This window comes from Eulemur rufifrons, chromosome 5, assembly GCF_041146395.1.
Source record: "Eulemur rufifrons isolate Redbay chromosome 5, OSU_ERuf_1, whole genome shotgun sequence".
NCBI classification, from domain to species: Eukaryota; Metazoa; Chordata; class Mammalia; order Primates; family Lemuridae; genus Eulemur; species Eulemur rufifrons.
This window is the reverse complement of record NC_090987.1, coordinates 17,599,353-17,621,636: the sequence shown is the minus strand read 5'-3', so window position 1 is coordinate 17,621,636 and position 22,284 is coordinate 17,599,353. Positions and strand designations below refer to the sequence as shown.

At 35.4% G+C, this 22,284-nt stretch overlaps 1 protein-coding gene across 1 annotated transcript in view; it reads left to right on the top strand.

Annotated features, from left to right (window-relative positions):
* The window catches only part of DCC (DCC netrin 1 receptor), a 1,008,052-nt gene that overhangs the window by 589,354 nt on the left and 396,414 nt on the right, over window positions 1-22,284 (top strand). The gene's annotated exons all lie outside the window — the stretch shown is intronic.

Sequence of the window (22,284 nt, the reverse complement as noted above, 5' to 3'; positions counted from 1 at the left end):
TTGATGGTGTTTGACAACCCAACTCCATTTGCTCTCTCATGAACTATGAAATGTAAAACTGTCTCGCAATGTTTCCTTTCTCCTCATTCCTCCTCTACATCTTCCCTAGATGGATCTTGGCTGAAGACTTCACTTTCCATTTCACTGAGAAAATAGAAGCCATCAGAAGAGAATGTCCTTACACTCTTCCCTCCTTTGTTTATGACTTGTCCCAGCCTCTTAATCTATGCACTGGTTCCCCTTCCTTCTTGGGTACCTAAGAGCATAGCTTGAGCATCTTTTCTCTCTCTCTCCTTGATCATCTATTTTTTCCCCCTGTTCTCAACCATACACAGATATGCAGGAGTTTGTTTTTATCTTTTAAAAAAATACACTTCTTGAACTCACAGTCCCTCCAGGTATCTCCATAATCCTCTGTTTTCTTTTACTGAAAAACTTCTTTACAATGTTGTCTTATAATGTCTGTCCCCACCTCCTCTCTTACCAGTCCATCAAAACTTTCCTTGTCAAGGTCTCCAGTGACCTGTATGGTTATTTGTTAGGCTATCATTTATTCAACTTACTAGCAAAATTTGGCACAGTTGACATTCCCTCCTTCGTGAAACTCAATCTTCATTTCTACTTTGGGACACCTCACCAGCCACTCCTTTCACTCTCGTTTGCTAGTTTCATCTCATCTGCCTGACACCAAATGTCGGATTTTCCCACCTTTGAGTTCTCTCACTCCTTTTCTCTCATTTTGCTACCTGGATGACATCCCTTCAGTCTCTTGTCTTTAAATGCTATGTATTGATAGCTTTCAAATTGTTTGTTTCTGTCCCAGAACTCTACCCTGAGCTTCAAACTCATAATACCCTTCTTAGATATTTAGTAGATATCTTATACTTAAAATGATGATAACCAAATCTCTGATCTCCCTTCACAGCCTTGCTACATCAGCATACCTCTCCAGAAATCTTCCCCATCTTTGTATTATATTGAATGCAGCATTCTAGTTGTTGTGGCCAAAAAACAATCTCAGCATCACTTGCAACATCTTTATTTTTTCCCTTTCACAATCCACCTCCAGTCCATCTATAAATCCCACTGACTCTAATTTCAAAATACTATCAGAGTCTATAACCTCCACAGCCACTGTGCCATGCCAGCTCAAGCCACCATTATCTCTTCCTGTGGTCTCTTGCCATAGCCTCCTAACTGATCTCCCTGTTTTTACCTTTGTTTCTCTACATTCTTTTGACACAGCAACCAGAATAATCTTGATCAATCTAGGTCTTATTAGATTACATCTCTACCCAAGCCTTTTTTTTTTTTTTTTTGAGACAGAGTGTTGCTTTGTTGCCCAGGCTAGAGTGAGTGCCGTGGCGTCAGCCTAGCTCACAGCAACCTCAAACACCTGGGCTTAAGCAATCCTACTGCCTCAGCCTCCCGAGTAGCTGGGACTACAGGCATGCGCCACCATGCCCGGCTAATTTTTTTTTTCTATATATATTTTAGTTGGCCAGATAATTTCTTTCTATTTTTAGTAGAGACGAGGTCTCGCTCATTGCTCAGGCTGGTCTCGAACTCCTGACCTTGAATGATCCACCCGCCTCGGCCTCCCAGAGTGCTAGGATTACAGGCGTGAGCCACCGCGCCCGGCCTACCCAAGCCTTTTTAATGGGTTTCTTACTCCATCCGATTAGAAGCCAAAGCTTACTATAGTCAACAAGGCCTTAGAGAGATTTGGCTTCTAGGTGCTCATTTCCTCTTTTCCTCCTTACTCGTGCTGCACTAGCCATACTGGCCATCTTTGCCATTCCCTGAACAGTTCAAGCACATTCCTGCCTCCAGCTTTGCCATTCCTTCTGTCTCAGATATTCTTATCCCTACATACCTCCTTCTCACTAACCTAAATGCTCTTTCCTATTCTCCCACACAATTCTTCAAACTCCCTTTGCTCCTGTGTATAATTTTTTCCTGGTATCACTTACCGTCACTCATTATTTTTTTTTGAAATTTATTGATATATAATCGTTGTACATATTTTGGGGGTACATGTGATACTTTAACACATGCATATAATGTGTGATAATCAAATCAGGGTAATTGGGATATCCATCACCTCAAATCTTTATCTTTCATTTGTTTTAGAAACAATACAAATGTTCTCTTTGAGCTCAATTGAAATATACAATAAATTAGTCTGAGGTCATATCACCCTGAATATGCATGATCTTGTCCTGTTATTTTCTGTCTCACTAAAGTGGAATGTACACTTCCTGAGAATGGGAATTTATTTTGTTTTCTGTTGAATCTATAGTGCCTAGAACAGTACTCAATGTAGAACTTTAAGATCAAGACTTTAGATCTGGTCTAAAGATTCTGAATTTCACTATTTGCAGTATTATCTGGTCAAACTAATATAATTAGACCCTTCAGTGTTATGTGGAAAATCAAATAAAATTTATTTTATAAAAATTCAACATAATTATAATTTGAGGGGAATATCAAAAGTTAATATTAAAAGTTGATAATATTTGTCTCTCAAATATTATATGCCTATTGCTCAAAGTCTCTTGCTTTAAAGAGGAATATTGTAGCAATAGAGAGAAAAACTGGAAGCAACCTAAATGAATATCAGCAGAGGATAGCTCCATTCTTTGGCATGTATTTATAATGGGGAGGTAGGCAGCCATCCTTTCAGGCTACATCATTATTTTTAATGACTTTATATTCATCCAAAATTAATTTAAATAATCCAGTCATTGTGGTATATATCTGATTCGGTTTTTGTCCCTTATAAGCGATAATAGGCATCCTTACACATACATTTTATGCATTTGCCTAGTTGTTTCCATAGTATTCATTCCTGGAGTTTTTACCACAATTGGATCTATGATTTAAAAAACATATATCATTAGCCTAAACTTTTTCCTGTGAATTTTTGGAGGTATTTGGGCGTTCTTAGAGCATTTAGTATTTTTCACTATTACAAATAATACTTCAGTGAATAGCCGTATTCATTGATCATTGTCACCAACTCTACTCATTTCTATAGTCTACATTCCTTGATGCTGGACACTTGGTAAAAGGGAATCCACATTTTTGAGGACTCCTTATGCATCTTACAAAATTGCTTTATAGAGTATCAATTTATCTTTCTTTCAGAATTATATAACTGTGCCTGTTTCATTTTAACTTTGCAAACACTTGGAATTATCCTTACTAAAAAGGAGGATTTCTTAAGATGATATTAAAGGTTCCAAAAATCTTTTCTCAAATAGATTAGGATGTGTGCCTACAAAATTTATAGTATGGTCAGCTCTTCCATAATACCTATTTTGAAAACTTGAATTTGTCCCAAGTTGATTAATATTAATATATTAGGGCATAATTTGAGTATAATGCAAAATTTGCATTTTCTTACATGTGATTTTTATCTGCAAGCAACACTGGGTGAATAGAGAAAACTATACACAGCTGAGCGAAGCCATAAAGGAATACAAAACTCAAACATCTACAAGTTACTTTAATTCGCCACTTCTGTTATGAGCCACAACCATCCATATCTGATTTTGCAAATTTCTATCTGATTTCAGATAATGCTCCTTATGCCACTTCACTGTAGCGTGGTGATTTTAGAAACACATATGTGTCATTACAGAAAAACTGAATTTATGTGATTTCAATATACATCATAGGTTACATCTATATCAGGTGTTACTTGTGTTTGTTCATTTGTTTGTTAAAGCCTAGATAGGTAACATTGTCTTTGAGACACTTTCTTAATCACTGATGAAGGCACTATTGAATCTGTTACTCAATATGTGTCCATAGCCCTATCTGCTCCTTAATTGTGTGTGAAGGTAAACTTAAGACAGAAAAAATTGAAATGGAAAAGGGAGCAGTCAGAGCAGTTGGTATAAGCAATATAGGAATAGAATATCTCTGTTTGAAAAATATGCTTTAAAACCTTGGAGATGTGTTCTTTCAAGCGCTGCTTCCCATCTTGGGCACAATTGAATCCTTCAGCTCCTTAGAAAGATAAAGATTAGTCCAAACATGATATGTATGCATTTTCATGTTAGCAGGGACATGGGTATTTTTCAAGCAGGTAGTAGAGCAGGCTCCATATCAATCCTTCCACATTCTGAAAACATAGAATTATTTTCATCAGCAAGAGAGCTGACATTCTGTTTAGGCAGAGTAAACTATTTCAGGTACATCAGGGAAGGCCCTTTGCTCAAAAGAGCGTTGCCAACTCAATCAATGATGCTTAAATTGTTCCATGCCACAGCTAAGGATTGTGAACTACAAGTGCAGCCATTCCTAGATTGCATTTCTTTGTGTTCTAATTTAGATTCAGATGCAAATGGCATCAAGCCAACCTAGGAAAACTTTGAGGATAAGTGAACTAACAAGTAGTTGAAGAAGAAAGCTGAGAGGGAATCGATTACAAGTAAACGTGGCCACAGAAACAACATGTATCAGCGACTAAACAGGAAGACTGTGGTCCTCAAAGTCAATTTTATTGTTCATGGTCATGAACGATATTTGCACAGCCTTGCTCTGTTACCACTTTACATCTTTTCCTCTTGATCTCATAAGAGCCTTTATCATAAGCCTTGAGTAGAAGATCATAAAAAGTATTACTTAAAAGATTGAAGTCCTAAAATTTACCAGCTCTGAAGGAAGGAACCATGCTGATACGGACAGTGCAGTGAATAAGTAGCAACAAAATCAACCTCTGTAAGGTAAGAAAACTACATGAGGCTATCTGAAAGCATGGCCTTTGAAGTTAGGCATACCCAGCCTCATCCTGACTCTCCATTGATGGGTTTGCAGTATGGAGGATGCCACTTAGCTGTCATGAGCCTCACTTGCTTCTTCTGTAAAATTACAAATGATGAAAACACTTGAATGAATTTCTAAAAATACTAAATGAGATAAAATTGTGTGAAAATGCTTATAATGTTTGATACTTCATAAAGGTTGGAAATGGAGTTTAACAGACTAAACATGAACAAAGGAAGGGTGGTGGGAAGGGGTAATGAAGAGGTGGTGGTGAAGGGGTAATTCTGTTAAATAGAAGGAAGAAGTTCTGATGTTCAGTGGTACAATGGGGCAACTATAGTTGATAATAGTTTATTGTATTTCAGAATATCTAGAAGTTTTCAGATACTCCCAACATAAAGCAATGATGGATGTTTCAGGTGAATCTTGTCCCAGTTACCCTGATTTGATCATTGTATGTTGTGTGCTTGTATCAAGATGTAACATATACTCCATGAATGTGTACAATTATTATGTATCAATAAAAAAAATTTAAAAAAAGCTCCAACTTGGGGAATAGATCCAGCCCCAGAGTTGGCCAGATTATGCAGTCCCAAACCAAAAACAAACAAATATGTTTGAGATCATTATCCCTATGTAGTGCTATTATCTTGCATTCATTTACCCCTCAACAAATACTGAATGACTGTTTATTTGTAAGGCACTAAGCTTAGGTTCCAGGGATAAAACCAGGTAATAGAGTAATAAACCAGTCCTTGTTCTCTATTTTCTTGCTTTTAAAGTAAATTAGAACAGTTAATCAACTAGTTCTTTTATTTTTGATATTTTAGGATTCTGGTTATTACTGGTAATAATACTACACATATAATAATTATTGTGTTAGGTTGGGCTCCTGTAACAAAATACCACAGATTGTGTGGCTTAAACAACAGACATTTATTTCTCATAGTTTTGGAGGCCAGGAAGTAGGATCAAGGTGCTGGAAGATTTATTTCTTGGTAATGACTCTTTTCTTGGCTTGCAGAGGGCTGCTATCTTGCTATGTGCTCACATCACCTCTTTGTGCTGGTGGAGAAATCAATCTGTCTTTCTCTTATTAGAAGAGTAATCCTATCACCATGATCGCACCCTCACGACCTAATCTAAACCTAATTAACTCTGAAAAGTCCCACCTCCAAATACCATCATATTGAGAGTTAGGGCTTTAAATATGAATTTCAGGAGGACACAAACATTTAGTCAATAACACCTATATATTATCATTAGGGCAGAAGTTTTATATGACCTTCTCTAATCCTCGAAATAACCTCCATTACATAGTAGTATATTCACTTTACAAATGAAAGCCAAGGGTCAAAGAGGAAAATTAGTTAGCCCCAAATCCCATAGCCACATAATGGCAGGGGCAGAATTCAGACCCAATGTTGCCTGTGCGATTCAGCCTGGGTTCTTTCAACTATGTAACACTGTGTCTTTAAATACCATTAAAGTATGATTCACAAAGCATCATTCAGATGGGATGACAGAGGTTGGTCAATTGGTAAAGGCAAGTCTGTTCCTTGGATCAGTAGAAACACATTTTTTTAAAATTCAAACATGTAAAGGAAGGGCACTTTGTATTAGAAAAGATGACACTTCTTGGGACACAATTGTATGTCACCTAATCAGCTATCACTTCAGGGAAAAAATATCTTAGAGAAATGATGAGGTCACCAATACAGAGAACTTTTAACTGATCCATTCATTCTTCACGCATCGCATTTGTCTTAGAAGCTTCTGGATAGATTTATTACAGAATATCTGTGTCTCTAGCTTCCAGCAATGTGGAATCTTTTTCTTAGAGCCCACTGATCAAACCCTGCATTTATGCTTTTCACTGGTATACTGTATTTTAAAACCAATACTGCAATTGTAGGGAGTTAATTTAGAAATTTTGTCCTCACACAAGTACTCTCTCATTGTTAATTTTCCATGATCTAAAAAAATGGAAATGACAAAATTCCATCTTTGGATTTCCTATGCTACTCAACTTTCATTCTCTATAAGGAATATTGATCCATGCTATGCTTTCTTAGCCAAATATATTCTTAGAAGAATTGGGGAGAACATTTACTATGTATTTGTGATTTTTGTTTCTGAGGGGTGGGCTGAGACCACCTATCCCAGACCACCTATACCAAGCCCACATTGTGATAGAGACTGGAAGGAGGCTCCCTGACTCTGCTGTGTTCAAGCCAGGAGGCAGACACCCCCCACCGTGACCCCTTAGGTCTTACCTCTGCATCTCTCTGTGTCCAGCATGGGGGTTATTGGTCATGATGTCTTCTTTTACTTGGTGGGACCCCAGAGGATTTCGGATCTTAATCTGTAGGGACATCAAAACTGTCTAATTCTAAGGATCCTTCTCACTTTTCCTTATGCCACAATGTCCTTTTCTCTCTTCTGTCACAGCAATGACCACATCATGTGCGTAGCCTCCTCTTCTCCATTGGATTGGCCATTTCTTGAGGGGATATCTATTGTCCTTGGATCCTCAGTGCCCACCACAATGTCTAACATCTAGATGCTCAATGAGTGTTGGCTAAATTAAGTGAAATCTTATTGCCCTTAGGAATGGCAGTGAGAGTAGAGACAGCAATGATGACAGATGCTACAGAGATGGGATGGCAAATCTTGACAATGATTAAATGCAGGATATGAAGAAAAGAAAAAGTCAAGTGTGAAAAATACAGATAACAAACTGGGTAAAATAGGTAAAGTGTAGCAAAATTTTTAATAAGATAAAAACAATAACTGAAATTTACCGAACAGTTACAGAGTGCCAGGCACTGTGCTAAGTGCTTTACATGTATTTTCTCCCTGAATCCTGACACAATAACCTATTTTGTTAATGAGAGACTTAATCAAAATGCTAACTGATAAGGCCAGAAGTTGGAGTACACTATATTTCTCTGTATTCTATAAAACCAGAGTTTCTGAAAGTGTCATCTAGGAACTGCAGAAACCTAAGATCATGAGAGTGGTAGTTAGAAATGCGTGTTTCTGGGTTTCAACACAAATCTGTCAGTAAATCAGAAACTCAGAATGTGGAGCCAAGGATTCTGCATGTTTAACAGCACCCCAAGCAAGTCTGCTGTCAGCTAACGCTTTAGAAATAGTACGTTTAATTAGATTTAGTAAACCTTTATGAAGCTGCTATAAGATCATAGAACTTGGCCCAGGCTCTGGAGTTGTAGAAATAAACATAATTCCTTTCTCCAGGATCTACTAGGTTATTGGGAGGAAAAAAGGTAGACCATGATAATACACTGTAGTAAATGCTTGGGTGGCCATGGGTTATTCCTACCTAATAGGAGAGCTAATAACTCTGATCACTGGGAAGTTTGAAGTGTTAGAAAGACAGCACTGGAAACAGCCGCCCGTGATCTGCAAATGTGGAGCTCCTGAGACAGGTTGAGATTAAATATGGTGGTCATCCATGTAGAGATGAAATTTGAAGGGTGCCGGGAGTGAGAATGCCAAGAATGAGATTTAAAAAACAAGAAGATCAGGAACAAATCCTTGGAGATTACTTCTTATCTGACATTTTCTTCTTCAAAGCATAGTTCCCTGAATAAGCAAACCGACATTGCATAACGGATTTAAATGCCCTTTTGAATGGCCTTGAACTTCAGATCACTTTACAAGTTTTTGCCAAAGGAGATTTTTAAATTTTATTTATTTTTTTTAATTTTTTTTTATTTCAGAATATTACAGGGGTACAAATGTTTTGATTACGTGAGTTGCTTTTACACAGTTTGAATCAAAGTTGTAAGTGTGCCCATTACCCAGATAATGTGCATTGTACCTGTTAGGTATGAATTTCAAAGGAAAATTTTGAAAGTGATTTGCCTAACATGTTAAGTTTCAAGCTGACTTTCTTAAAGAGGACTATATGTTACCACTGAATAGCAAAGTTATACTTTGAATAGTGTATTTCTAAAGGGTGTAGCTTAATAGTTTTATTACTCTAATACTAAATTAGATGCTTTTGCACTGACAAATTGTAGTAAACAATTAATTCTGTGCATAAATAAAAACCCAGCCCTGCTATTTCCCCCACACCACCCCCCTTCTACTCACTATTCTGTGATGTCATTTAACCCCTCCATTAAAATGTTAACTATGTCTGTAAATGCCAAGGTGAAAGTAGGATAAACTTAAATTGCCTAAAAATGTGAAAGTTTCCCTGGACAGAATGGATAATGATACTGAGAGCTTCAAACATGTTTTATAAAGAGCTCTATGTTGTTCTTGCCTGTTAATATCAGGATTTATTGAAGAATTCACAGAGAGGAATTGCCTTTGAGAATAAGAAACATATGTTCTCCTTTTAAAGACACAATATGAGGCCAGCCGCGGTGGCTCACGCCTGTAATCCTAGCACTCTGGGAGGCCGAGGCGGGTGGATCGCTGGAAGTCAGGAGTTCGAGACCAGCCTGAGCAAGAGCGAGACCTCGTCTCTACTAAAAATAGAAAGAAATTATATGGACAACTAAAAATCTATATAGAAAAAATTAGCCGGGTATGGTGGCACATGCCTGTAGTCCCAGCTACTCAGGAGGCTGAGGCAGGAGGATCGCTTAAGCCGAGGAGTCTGAGGTTGCTGTGAGCTAGGCTGATGCCATGGCACTCACTCTAGCCTGGGCAACAAAGTGAGACTCTGTCTCAACTAAAAAAAAAAAAAAAAAAAAAAAAGACACAATACGTGAGACTACTGGGTAGCATCTTAAAGATATGAAAGAGAAGAATTTGGAGTTGATGCCCTTTTGCCTTCCATATGTGCTTGTTTCAAACAAAGGCAAAAGCAACAGGGTCTCTTGCTTAGTTGGAAAAAATGGGAAGACGAATATTTACCTTGTCTAGGAATCATGAGTGATTGTACAGGCCATTGAAATACCTTGATAACTTACTTGATACACATTTTTAAATATAGTTTGATAGAAGAGAAAGGTCATTTATTGGAATTCACGAGGCTTGGATTCTGATAATGCCTCTGATATTTATAAACTGTGTGATGCCATAGAAATAAGTCACTTAACCCTTAACTTGTTATTCCATAAAATATAAGGAATGCACTAGATCTCTAAGATTCCTAAAGCACCCAGTCAGTCAATCAAATCAGGATTTATTCAGGAGTTGCTATTTTAGGATGTAAAGTTATAAATAATTAGGTACCATTCCCTTCTCAAAGTACTCACAGCCCACATTTCTGATCCACCTGAAGTTCAGGTTTACTAAAAAGCAAAAGCAATAACAAACAATAACAAACAAACAATAAGCAGCTCCTTCTTTATGTAACTTTTAACTTGACTTATAACTTGGTGGATTTATTTTTCTTTCACAATGTAGAAATTTTGTATCAGCTTTAAAATACATTCACATAATAGGAGAAAGAGTGTTCATATTTCAGATTGCATTTCTTTTAAAAGCATAGCACTGAGTATAAAAGCGTCCAAGGGCATATATATGGCTATAGAATATAGATGTTTGCAGCTGTATATATGTATGCATGGTTATTCACAAAGTAAAGTGTGTATTTATATGATTGCTTACGTTTGACATGTGAATAGGAATTACATGTATATACGGAAACAAATGTGGTAAATACAAATGATAAGTATGAAAATATACCCGGGATGTTTTAGAAGCTTCTGAGAAGCATATTTTTTTTTTTAAATCAGAATCAACAAATGGATTATAAGCTCTCCAACCAGTTTGTTTTTAATTGATGAGGCATGTGGTAAGTAAAATTATGCAAACACTTCTTGGAATAAAAAGATATAGGAAGGATTCTGTAAAATTTGAAGAATTACATAAAACATTTCCTCTAGATTTTCTTTCCAACCCTTTCCCAATGAGATTTTGTATGTAAGAGGATTTCATTCTGAAATGCAAGGACAAAAATGTAAGATTATAGCAATTCTTAGCCTTCCATTTGGCTCTTGTATTTCATGGGTATAGAGAAGATGAAAACGGGTTTCCTTGAGGCTTGAGGAGCATTAGTTACAGGAGAGCATGTTTAGTGTTATAAATCATTCTGTGCCAGTGCTGACTGCCAGAGCCCAAGTGATGAAGGTGGCCATATATTGCTTAACATGTGCACACTCATACACATGTACACATACATACACACACACATATGCTGCATTTGTTTCTTTATAAAATGCAGCATCCTCTAAAGTGTAAGACCCAAGACAGGGATTAAAGAATGTAATTCTTAGCAGTCAATGAAAATCCCTAGATCTCTTTTGATATGAGCTACTACATGCTGTTAGACATGCAGTAGATTTTGCTATTTTCAAAAGTCAAATACACGCCTTTATCATTTATTCTTAATCCATTCCAATGTATTTATTTTAGTTGGCAATAATTGATGGCAATTTATCCCAAATAAAACAAACTATATGAAATATGAATGTTTTGATCCAATTTATCACTGTGAATTACACACACATTTTATAATCATTCTTCCGTGGTTTTTCAATATTGGGAAAATGGTCAAAAGACTATTTTTATCTACTATGCAAGAAACCATTCAAGTTTATAGATAGGTTGCTTAAGTAATGAGATTTTATAAATCTACCCCCTTCCCTTTCACATGTATATACTTTTTCCATGATTTCTGAGATCCCTTCTTGTAAAGCAGTAAAATTACCATGAGGTCTGGTCTTACTTACAGGAAGATAGCTAAGGTCTTTTGAGGCCAAAACACAGGAATGAAAATGGCAGATGGAGACTTAAAATTGGGCCGGGCATGGTGGTTCATGCCTATAATCCTCCCACTTTGGGAGACTAAGGCGGGAAGATTGCTTGAGCCCAGGAGTTTGAGAGTAGCCTGGGCAATAGCAAGACCCCATTCCTAAAAATTTTTTTGAAAAATTAGCCAGGCATGGTGGTACATCTCTGTAGTCCCAGATACTCAGGAGGGTGAGGCAGGAATATTGCTTGAGCCCAGGAGTTGGAGGCCTCGATGATCTATTATCACACCACTGCACTCTAGCCTGGGCAACAGAGGGGGACCCTTTCTCAAAGGAAAAAGAAAAAAAAATTGGAATATAATCAATGCTGAAAGTATCCTTTCACCAAGTAATCTAAAAAGCAAGTTCTATGTGAGTATTGGTTTGAAAGGAATATTATCATTTTTCAAAAAGAAGTTGAACTAAATGCCCTTGACCTGCCTTTGAGTCACTTTCTGTGATTTTTATGAGATACTAAGGTTGATATTTATTGTTGTAAGCAATGCATTAGTGCTAGGCAAATATTATTTTAGTGGCAGAATAAAAAGCAAACTTACAATTTTATTTTCCCTGTTCTTTCTTTTCTAAATCAGTTCTATGTAAACTGTTCATGCTGAACAGCATTGGACCATCCATATGCATGTTAAACTCACGGAATTGTAAAGCTGGAAAAAAAAAGGCTTAGAGATAATTTACTTTGTTTTAGCAGCAGAATATGTTCTGATGCATCTTTAAGTTAATGTGGAAGCTCAGTATACATATAATAGATTAATATGAAACTATCTTGTGTGAAGGTGCTAAAGAGTTGGGAGAGAGAACATCAAGACTACCCCAACCCCAGCAATACTTGCAGGGATTTCAAAGAATTTAAAAACACAGATTTTAATTCAATATCCTAAATTCACAAAGTAAGAAACTGAAGTTAAGAAAAGTTCAGTTACTTATCTCATTTCAATGACACTATTATTCTGAATTTGCAAAGATGGATTCCTCTACAATACAGCCAGAATTAGGAGTCAGAGTTGCTGAGTCTCCTTTTTTCATCCATTGCTTTCCCCAGGTCTTCCCGTGTATGTATGTTTTCCTTCACTAAATTTGAGGTAGGAAACCCTTTTGTTACTCTCTTCTCCACATGATTTCCCTCAAGGGTTTATATGCTTGTCACCAGCAACAGGAGTTTCTCTGAAGTTTTTCCAAGCCCCAGTGGAAAAATATAATAAAAGAAAAAGAGAAAGAAGATAAATATATTTACCAGCTATTTATGGCTTATGCACTATTTACACAAACTCTTAAAATTTCCAGTGGCTTCTCCTACTACTTAAAGCTATAGTGGAGAACCCTTTCTGCAGGTAGATTTTTATTTAATATTATTGAATCATTGGAAATTTTAAGAATACAAAAAAGGAAAAGAAATATAGCCATTCATGTGTTGCTACTGTAGCTCTTTGGCCTATCTGCTTCTAGAATCTTTTTGAAAACATCTTTCAAAATGTTATTATTTTTTGTGAGAATAACATGTGAATTAAAAATCTTCCCAAATCTCAGAATTCCATGCATCCTTCTGTGTACATTAACAAATGGCCAGAGAGGTAGAAACATGTTCACAGCAATGTGATATGCCATAGATGCTGTTTTGAGTCTTTTTAACGTTCACATTTCTATTCTATGTCAAAATTGTTGAAGTCTCTGCTATGAGGGATGAGAACATTTCTCGTGGCAGAGATTTGCCTTCTCATTCATCCTCTCATGCCCACACCTTTGGATCTTTGGTAGTTAAAGTATTCGTTTTACCCTGTTCAGGTTTATTATAGTGGCATTATCTTCAGTAAACACTGTTTCCATTGTGTTAACTTTTATTTCTACATATAAATGTATCTAATACTCATAATCAGTTCTTTTCACAATGCCTAAGTTTTTAATTTAATGTTAGTCTTAATTGCCTGGATTTTGTTGTTAGGCTTATTTTTAAAAAGTGCTGTGGTTTCTGAGCACTTTCATCACTGAGAATCTGGCTTTGTGTATAAAATACCATGTGTAATACTCTTGAGTAATATTGCTCCATTGCCTTCTGATATTGGATATTACCATATGGGAATCTGATTCCCCTTCATACCTTGTTAGATGTGTTTTGATTTTGACTTTTCTGTGTGTTCAAATAATTCTTTACTCTTCAGAATCAATAGCCTAAATAAGATATATCTCACTATTGAGAATTATGTATTCAATACCCCAGAAACATACTATAGTTTTTCAATCTGAAATTTAGATTTATTTTTCAGGGAAAATTTTTGTATTATTTTACTTTGAATCTATTGTCTGTCCCATCTGGGGACTCGCAGCATCAGGAATGCCAGTTATCTTAATACTGCATCATCTATCTTTCTTCTTTTTCTTTACAAGCTTGGCCCTAATTACTTTAGTTCCTTTGCCTTTTTCATCTACATTCACTATGATGGTCTCAAGTCTGCTCTATGTTGGTAATTTGATTTTTGATGATGTCTATTATGATACTCATGCTTTCTAATTTATGTACTGGTTCTCTAAAAATATTGTTTTGGTCCTTGATTTGTTTCCTTAGATCCACTAACTCCCTTTCATTTCATTGTATGGTTTTATCATCTAGTCTTTGACCTCTAGTTATATTGAATTTGTTTTCAAATTAAGTAAATCCATTGTGTGAAGCAACATGAGGAATCTCCTTCTATTTCTACCCCTATATTTTCTTCTGGGTTAAGTACTTTGTTTTTCACATTGAATCTCCTTCCTCTCTCCCCTTCCTCCCCATGCCTCTCTTTCTCCATCTGTAATGATTGTTGGCTATATTATGTTACCACATTTACTGTGTATGTATTTTATCTTGATCATGTGTGAGTGGCTGTGTCCAGATAGAGATTACTTGTAGACACATTTACTGCCCTTCTTGAGATCCCTTGGGCTCCAGTTGGAAGGGTACCAAAATCTGTGAATGCTCAAGTCTCTGATATAACACACTTATATTTTCTGGTATACTTTAAATCATCTCTAGATTACTTATAATACCTAATACAATGTAAATGTTATGTAAATAGTTGTCAAACTGTTTTTTTATTTGCTTTAGTTTTCTATTGTATGTTTTTGATGTGAAGTTGGTTAAGTGGATGTGGAGCTTACAGAGATGAAGGACCAGCTGTATATAGGAACGGAATTCTAATATGAAAATATATCAAATACATATACAAATATATATGCAAACTTAATTGTTGGAGAGTTTCCAATAGCTGCTAAAGGCCACTGATAGCATATGAATCAAGTTTCCATCCACTGTACTAACCAAAGCGTGGCAGTAATGTCAGTAGGTGTATGAAATTAGGAACTTAAGATAATTCTCCTGTTGTTTTTACTACTGGTTTGAGCCTCACAAAATCATTCTCTCAATTTGGTCCTGGGCTCCACAATTAAGGAGAGAAATGGAAAGCTTAATTTGGATTTAGAGAGAAGCAACCCTGATTACAGAAAGAGCTGGAACCGAGGAAGGGTAATGGGATTATTTGTCTGGATACTTCTAAGATTCCCTTGATATAATTGGTATTAACTTTAGAAGAAAAGCATACCTTTGTTTCTATGTTATTCTCCCCTAGCTTTTTCAAAGCTATTACTCATCAACAGCCAGAAGACGACTGAATGCCAAGGGCTGGTCTTTGAGGACTGAACCACAGAGATGCCTATTCATCTGTAAATATTTATTGAGCACCTAGCCCATACTTGGCCCTGGGGACACAAAGATAGATAAGGTAGTCCTTGTCCTTAAGAAGTTAGTAGTTCAGTGAATTTTACTAACATCCAGATTGATGCCACAGTGGGATGGATTACTCTTGAGTCACCTGCTTTTCTGTCATGTAAATTTAAGTGGTGATATGTTTACTTCTGTTTAAGAAACTATATATATAGATAAAAAAATTAAATAACCCACTTAGGCTTATGCATATATCAGGAAAAAAGATAGTGCACATTCTAGCAGTTGTAAGAGCACCCAAGTGCCCTTCCCCATGGGAATAATCACTGCCAGAGTAGATTGAATCACCTCTTTGAATAGAAAATGCTGAGAATAAAATCCATACCTTAAAAGACATTTTTCAAGAACAGTGGATACTCCAGTCAGAACAAAACTCTAAATATGTTCTAATCATTTAAGGCTAGAACCCAGCTTAACCTAACCTAAATTTTTTCAGGAGAGCATAGTCAATTGTGTGCAAGACATTTAAATAGAGAATCAGATGCAAATCTCAGCAACCAGTCCTATGGGGGAGGACAGATATATAGATAGGAAAGAACAAACTATAGAGAAATATTACGCAGATTTCAAGTCACTTGTCACATAAGAAAAGAGGTGGAGAAAAGTGATTGAGCAGAACATGCATCACACAACATCTCATTTTAAAAAGAAGGAAGAGGAAGGATTATGCATTTAAAGATTAAGTTAGCTGAAGATAAGGTATTTTGGCAAAAAAAAAATGTTTGATGCAGGAAGAATTGAAACTATGGGTTTAGGAAACAATTTCCTATCTCTAAATTGATCAGTTCATTAGAAACCCTGTATGTATAGAACTAGGGTTTTGTTAAGGTATGTATAACATAGAAGCTTGAACTTACATATTAATAGAATATTTTCCCTTCTTTGGTGTGTTATCTTTAAACCTATATTCAATGCCAGACGGCTTCCTTTGCAGTAATCTGAATGTGGTTACATATGAAACTATGGCTCCTTTTAAAGTGAAATTATCTGTTGACACTGTTGTGATACTGCTTTGCTTGGAAGAACCCATTTGTTTTAGATACAGAGATAACCCTATTTGGCAGCAAAGGCTTTCTAGACTTTTGGTATGGTTAATCTTTTCAGATATTTGCATCACAGAGAAGACTAATGGGTTTATGTCCACTATTTCAATAACAAATGAACTAATTAAGTCCAAAGGGCCTGGAGAGAGGTAGAGAAAAATGCATGGCCCCAAAGAAACTGGTTTTGCACTGTTCTCAGCCTAAAGTCCCAGCCACTCAAGGACCATACTCATTTTTATTCTCCTCCTAATAAAATCTGCTCACCAATCTGTTTTTTTCCTTGATTCTTGTTGATCATTTACCAGGGTGATTTGTACTGCCTATTGTTAATCTGAACCACCTGCATGGTTTTAAGAATGCATTGTTTGTCATCTCAAAGAGGTGGGGTAACTCTTTAGAATGTATAGAATCTTCTCAAAGCCCAGACAATACAGAGAATATTAATTATGTGTATTACAGTAGTATTGTAAAATTGACCTACATTTATTACATGCCTAAATAACTGGGAAAAACAACTAAATATTGTAACTTATCTAAAAGTAAAGAAAAATGTCTAGAAGGCAAGTCAGAAGATTAGGGAGCAATATGGAGTGTTACTAAAAATACTTATGAGACATCTGTTATGTGAAAAAACACCCATAATACTATTTAGGTTCTTGGTGATGACTTTGGGGCTCAAAACACAGAAGAAATTTTATTCTACAAAATTCAAATGACTAATCATAGTATAGAAACTTTTAAAAAGAAAAATAAATGTAGAAAAAAAACATTAACCTAGGTTTAAGGTTTATTTGTACAATTCTAATGACTGCAGTCCAGAGGGATCTCTTATCTATTAATCATCTCTGAGTATGACAAACATTTTTAAGAACAGAATTATTTTTTTTGCATTTCTATTGTTTGTTAGTCATTTTTAGTTGCAATTCCTCCTTCTCTCAACCGTCAAATAAAATTATTTCTCAATGTATATACCAGAAGTAGTCGTAAAGCTCCTAGGAAACAAAGATTAGATGGAAATTGGATAGTTTATTTCTGGTCATGAATTTTATTCTATCCAAAGAAGGGAAGTATAATTAAAATTAATACATTGCTTGAAACTGTTGAAACATTATACATGGATGTTAAGCTATTCTCTGAAACGGACTAATACTATGTAAATGGAGTAATTTAATAAACTTGAAAATTTATAGTACTTCATTTTTATTAGTCATTAGGAAATTGTTGTCCACCAATAATTTAAAAGTAACGAAATTATTCCTTCCACATAAGTAGGAGAAAGTGAGGACTATGTAATGTACAAAAGGATTTAATAGGGAAACATAGGCTTCAGCCTCCACCTTTAAGAACCTTGATCTGGTTGGTAAATAATGATATATGTGAAAGATAACTTGTACGTGGTATAAAAATTGGGCATAGACAGAGAGCGCTGCAAGAAGCAGAAAAGCCACTGTCAGCTTAATGGAAGACAAAACTTTAAGGAAAAGGGAATTTAAGTTGCCCTTTGGAAAATAAAGGGAATCTGTATCATCCAAGGAATGTAATTCCAGGCAGGGATCCATGATGAGCGATATGCTGAAGAAATATATACATAGCCTTTGATTAATCATAGTCACTCTTTAGTCACTTTCTTTATCTGTAAAATGAAGGAATTATATCATCCTAATTAGCCATTTTAACCATTAAATAATTTATTTACAGCAAGTAGTATTAATTTGGGTGGAGTAGATGATTTCTGTAGAAAAGGAATGAGAAGTAAGATTTGAGCCAGTAAGTTTCTGCTTGTCTGTGAATTATTAAACACAAAGCCAAAGCTTGGTTCTTATTTTGTGGACAATGAAAGCTCATTGACAGTATTTAGAGAAGAAAAGTGATATAGTGAAAGTTGTGTCATGCCATAATAAAAAAAAAGTGCTATTTCTCATTCCCCTTTAACTAGATATGACTTTATCAATTTGTATTGAAAATATACAACTCCAGAGCTGTGAAAGTTATAATGTGATATATACCTAGATCTTAAATTTTAGGAACCAATCCTAAGATGGGGATGACTAGATTCTAGTCTGTTAATTCCAGAAAAAAAATAAAAAAATAAAGAAATCAAATAAGGAGAGAAACTGGAGTAAATTACATTTGTCCACTCTCTTCTAGAATACTGTAATCATAAAAAATACATTAGTGGATGTAATGAATTCATGAAGTCAGCATGATACAGCCTCTTCCCTGGAGGAAGAGTTATATACTAGTGCTAAGGTAATGCAAATGCACAAATAAATACAATGTAGCGGAAACCAAGTCAAGTGTCATAAATCAATAAAAATAAATCACAGGGTTTCCAAAAGGAAAGAAAATTTTTCAAGATAAAAATCAAGATGTCCTTCGAGAAGTGGATTCATGGAGGATAGGTAGAGTGTCTATATTCTAGGATAAAATGGAAAACATTTCAGGATGAGAAAATAAAAAGTACAAAGACTTGAAATTAGAAAAAGGCCATGTACTCTTGTTTGATTGAGCCACGGGGTATATGTAAGAGGTGTGCGGATGATAAGTTTAGAAAGTAAGGTGCAATTTGGTTATTATTTAAAAGCAAGGTTAAAGAGTTTTTACCTCAATCTGAATCAAACCCATGCCTATATATTTAGACCTTTTTAAGAACCTTTCCCAAGTCAGGTATTTTAATTCCTTTTGTTCAAACAGAAAAGAACTTTAAGCATGAGCATTAAGAATATTTACGGAAGGTACTCTAAAATAACAAATACCCAATCTATTCTCCAAACAGCAATGGTACATAATTCTTTGCTCTTTATTTTTTCTCATTACTCACTGACATTTATTTTCCATGATAAGAAAATCATATCATTTTGTAGATATATGGTTTCCATGATGTTGTCCAAACTCCTCTTCATTGTCATCTTATACCAATATCTCCACAGCAAAGGGTGAAGATGTGCATTTTGTTGCTTGAGTTCGTATTAGCATCAAAGCAAATCTTCGTTGAGCGTGTTCTGAGGGTAAGGCACTGTACTAGGCACTGAGATATGTAGATAACTCATTAGTCCTTGTCCTTATCGCATAGTCCACTGACGACTGATAACCCTTCCCCATAGACAGTGTATTTCAAAACATGAAACTTAGACCCATTTATGATACACAATATTGGTGTTTGACAATTTTACTCCCCATTTAAGTGAGAAAAGCTATTTTTTCTTCCTTGTCTGCTATCCGATGTACTGTGGAAGTTAGAGAACCTTATATAAAAAGAAGATACTAAGACAGCCAGAGAAGACAAGGTAGCCAGTGTCATGTTCAAAGCCTAAGGAATATGAGAAAATTACAGAATATATTATAGATCAGAACTCAAATATACACTTGCAAGCAGAAAATAATTATTGAGGCATTCATGGTACTTAGAGTATTACAACTATAATTAGATGCTGAAGTGAGATTATTGTCTCCTTAGTTAATCAGAGGTCACTATATTTTATTAATAATACAGAAGGTTTTGAGGGTTCGCTATGTGATGAGTTTTGCTTTAGTTAGTTCCACTGAGAGATAATGAACTGGAAGGTGAGTCCTACCTACCCATGATGGAGAAACAGAGTGAATCTGCATGAGACAATGAGAAAATATCAATTGTTTAAACTCAATAATTTGTTTTTAAAAAACCGTATTATGCGAAGCGCACTGATTTTTACATTGAGAATACAAAAGCTAATTCTAATTGGAGAATCAGGACATCATGTAATTGGAAAACACAGTAAGAGGCTGCACATAACACAGGCATACCCACATATACTTACGTATTTATTTATTTCTATATATTTATATAAAATACAAAAATTATATTTACTATAGGTAACTGATATGTTTTTCTATTTATTGCTTTTCTTTTACATACAATTATGCACCATTATTTACAAACATTAACTGTCATTATCCTCCATTCTTACCTCCAGATTATAGATAGGGATAGTAACATAGGCATTTGTAAATTGGGGAGCTGCAATTTAAACCCAATGCAGTCTGGCCATTGTTTGAGCTCTTGAAACTTCTCTTGTCTTTTATCTTCTTCAGTATAAATTTGGTGTTCTTTCTTCTTCCTTTTCTCTTTTCCTTCTACACTCCTATTCCTTTCTATTCCTATTTTATTTTCTCTATACACACACACACACACACACACACACACGAATATACTTAAATTTTGGTCTCAACTCAGTAAGTTAATTTCAAGATCTACTAATGGATGTGAGCCAAATTGTGAAAAACTCTGATGTGTAGACATAATGATTCTAGAAATTCTGATAAAAGTGAACACTAAGGCTGAGCAGACTCAGGTCGTTTTCATGGCACTGGGAAAGAAGGACTTAAAGGGAGATGAGGGATAGAAAACACGGTGTTATTTTTTTTTAATGGCTCTAATTGCTTATTTCCATTATGAGACTCAGGAGATATTATTGCATTATCTTTCTACCAGAATTTTCAAGTGGCAAAAGAGACAATTATAGCAAAGCAGTTCACAATGTAGACAGAGAGTCAGACTGTCTGGCTTCACAATGTACAAGCTAGGTAATTTGGGGAAAGTTATTTAAACACCTTGTACCTCAATCTCTTCATTTTTAAAATGGGGATAATAGAGGCAAACTTTTAGAGAGTGGCAGTGAGAATAATGAGGTGCTTAGACTAACAAATTTTGCATTGTCAGCTCTCCATAAATGTTGAGTATCAGCTAGTATTTGATCAAAATCTGTGGTAACACTGAGAACAGAATTGAGAACCTCCACTAGTATATCTGCTCAGAGGCATTCAATAAGTATTTCTGATGTCTTTTGGTTCATTGTCAGTCAGTTCAGCTAAGAAATCAAAAAATCAAATTTTACTGGTAATATCAATAATAAATAATCTTAGCCCTGTATACCTGTACATAATGGGTACATGTTCTGTTTAGAATGACTTTTAGACACATTTTTTATGTCTTTAGGCCATGAATATTAATGCTTCCCAGCCAAGCCATCTAAATAAATTTGCCCCTGTCAAAGGTTAAAGAATTTAAATGATGTTTATTACTAGAGGTCTAGATATTTAGTTACAAACAAGGTAAATAAGACAGAGAGAGAGAGATGGAGAGATCTTTCAGTAGGAAAAATCAGAACTTAAAACCTGGGAGCTTCTACTGCCTCTTCCATTCTTCTAGAAGGCAATGACCATAAAAGATTGAACATTCACTGTGGTATCAGGGGAAAGTTTTGCTGATAGTAGTTGGAAAAATCAAAATGTAGTAGTTACTTAAGCCAAAAAATTAGCACTGATTACTCATTGAGCATAAGAACAACAATTAAGAAAATAAAATCTACTTTTAAAAGCAGCTACTAAAAATACATTTCCATCTTGTATGTGAAAGGAGATCATGGCTACCGCTTCTCTGTGAATTTTATCTGACTTCTCAGACAACATGAATATTCAAATCTGCCATCACTCTAAGTTTCCCAATGGAAAAAGGATAAATATTACTTTTGAAAAATTTTCCTCTGCTGGGCAAGGTTTTGAGGAACTAAGCTGGAGAGATTCATTAGCTAAGATGCGGTATATTTGTAATTTTCTTTCAATTGCAAATTTTCATTATAGAGTAACTAGTGTAATGGTAATTAAGAAAATAAATTAGTATCCTGTTAAGAAAATAATAATATAGTATAGTAATAGATAGCAGTAGTTGTTAAGACAATAGAAATGTGTCCACAGTAAAGACGATATGGTCATTTATAGTTCCCTATCACTAACAGCCAGTCTCAACAGAGAATGAGTCCATTGCATTAACTACATCCTGATGAAACTCTAGAACGATCAGAAAACTGAGCTTTCTCGTCTTATCCTCTGGAATGTCTCAGTCCTATCAGCTTTGCTTTATTTACTTCATCAGTAC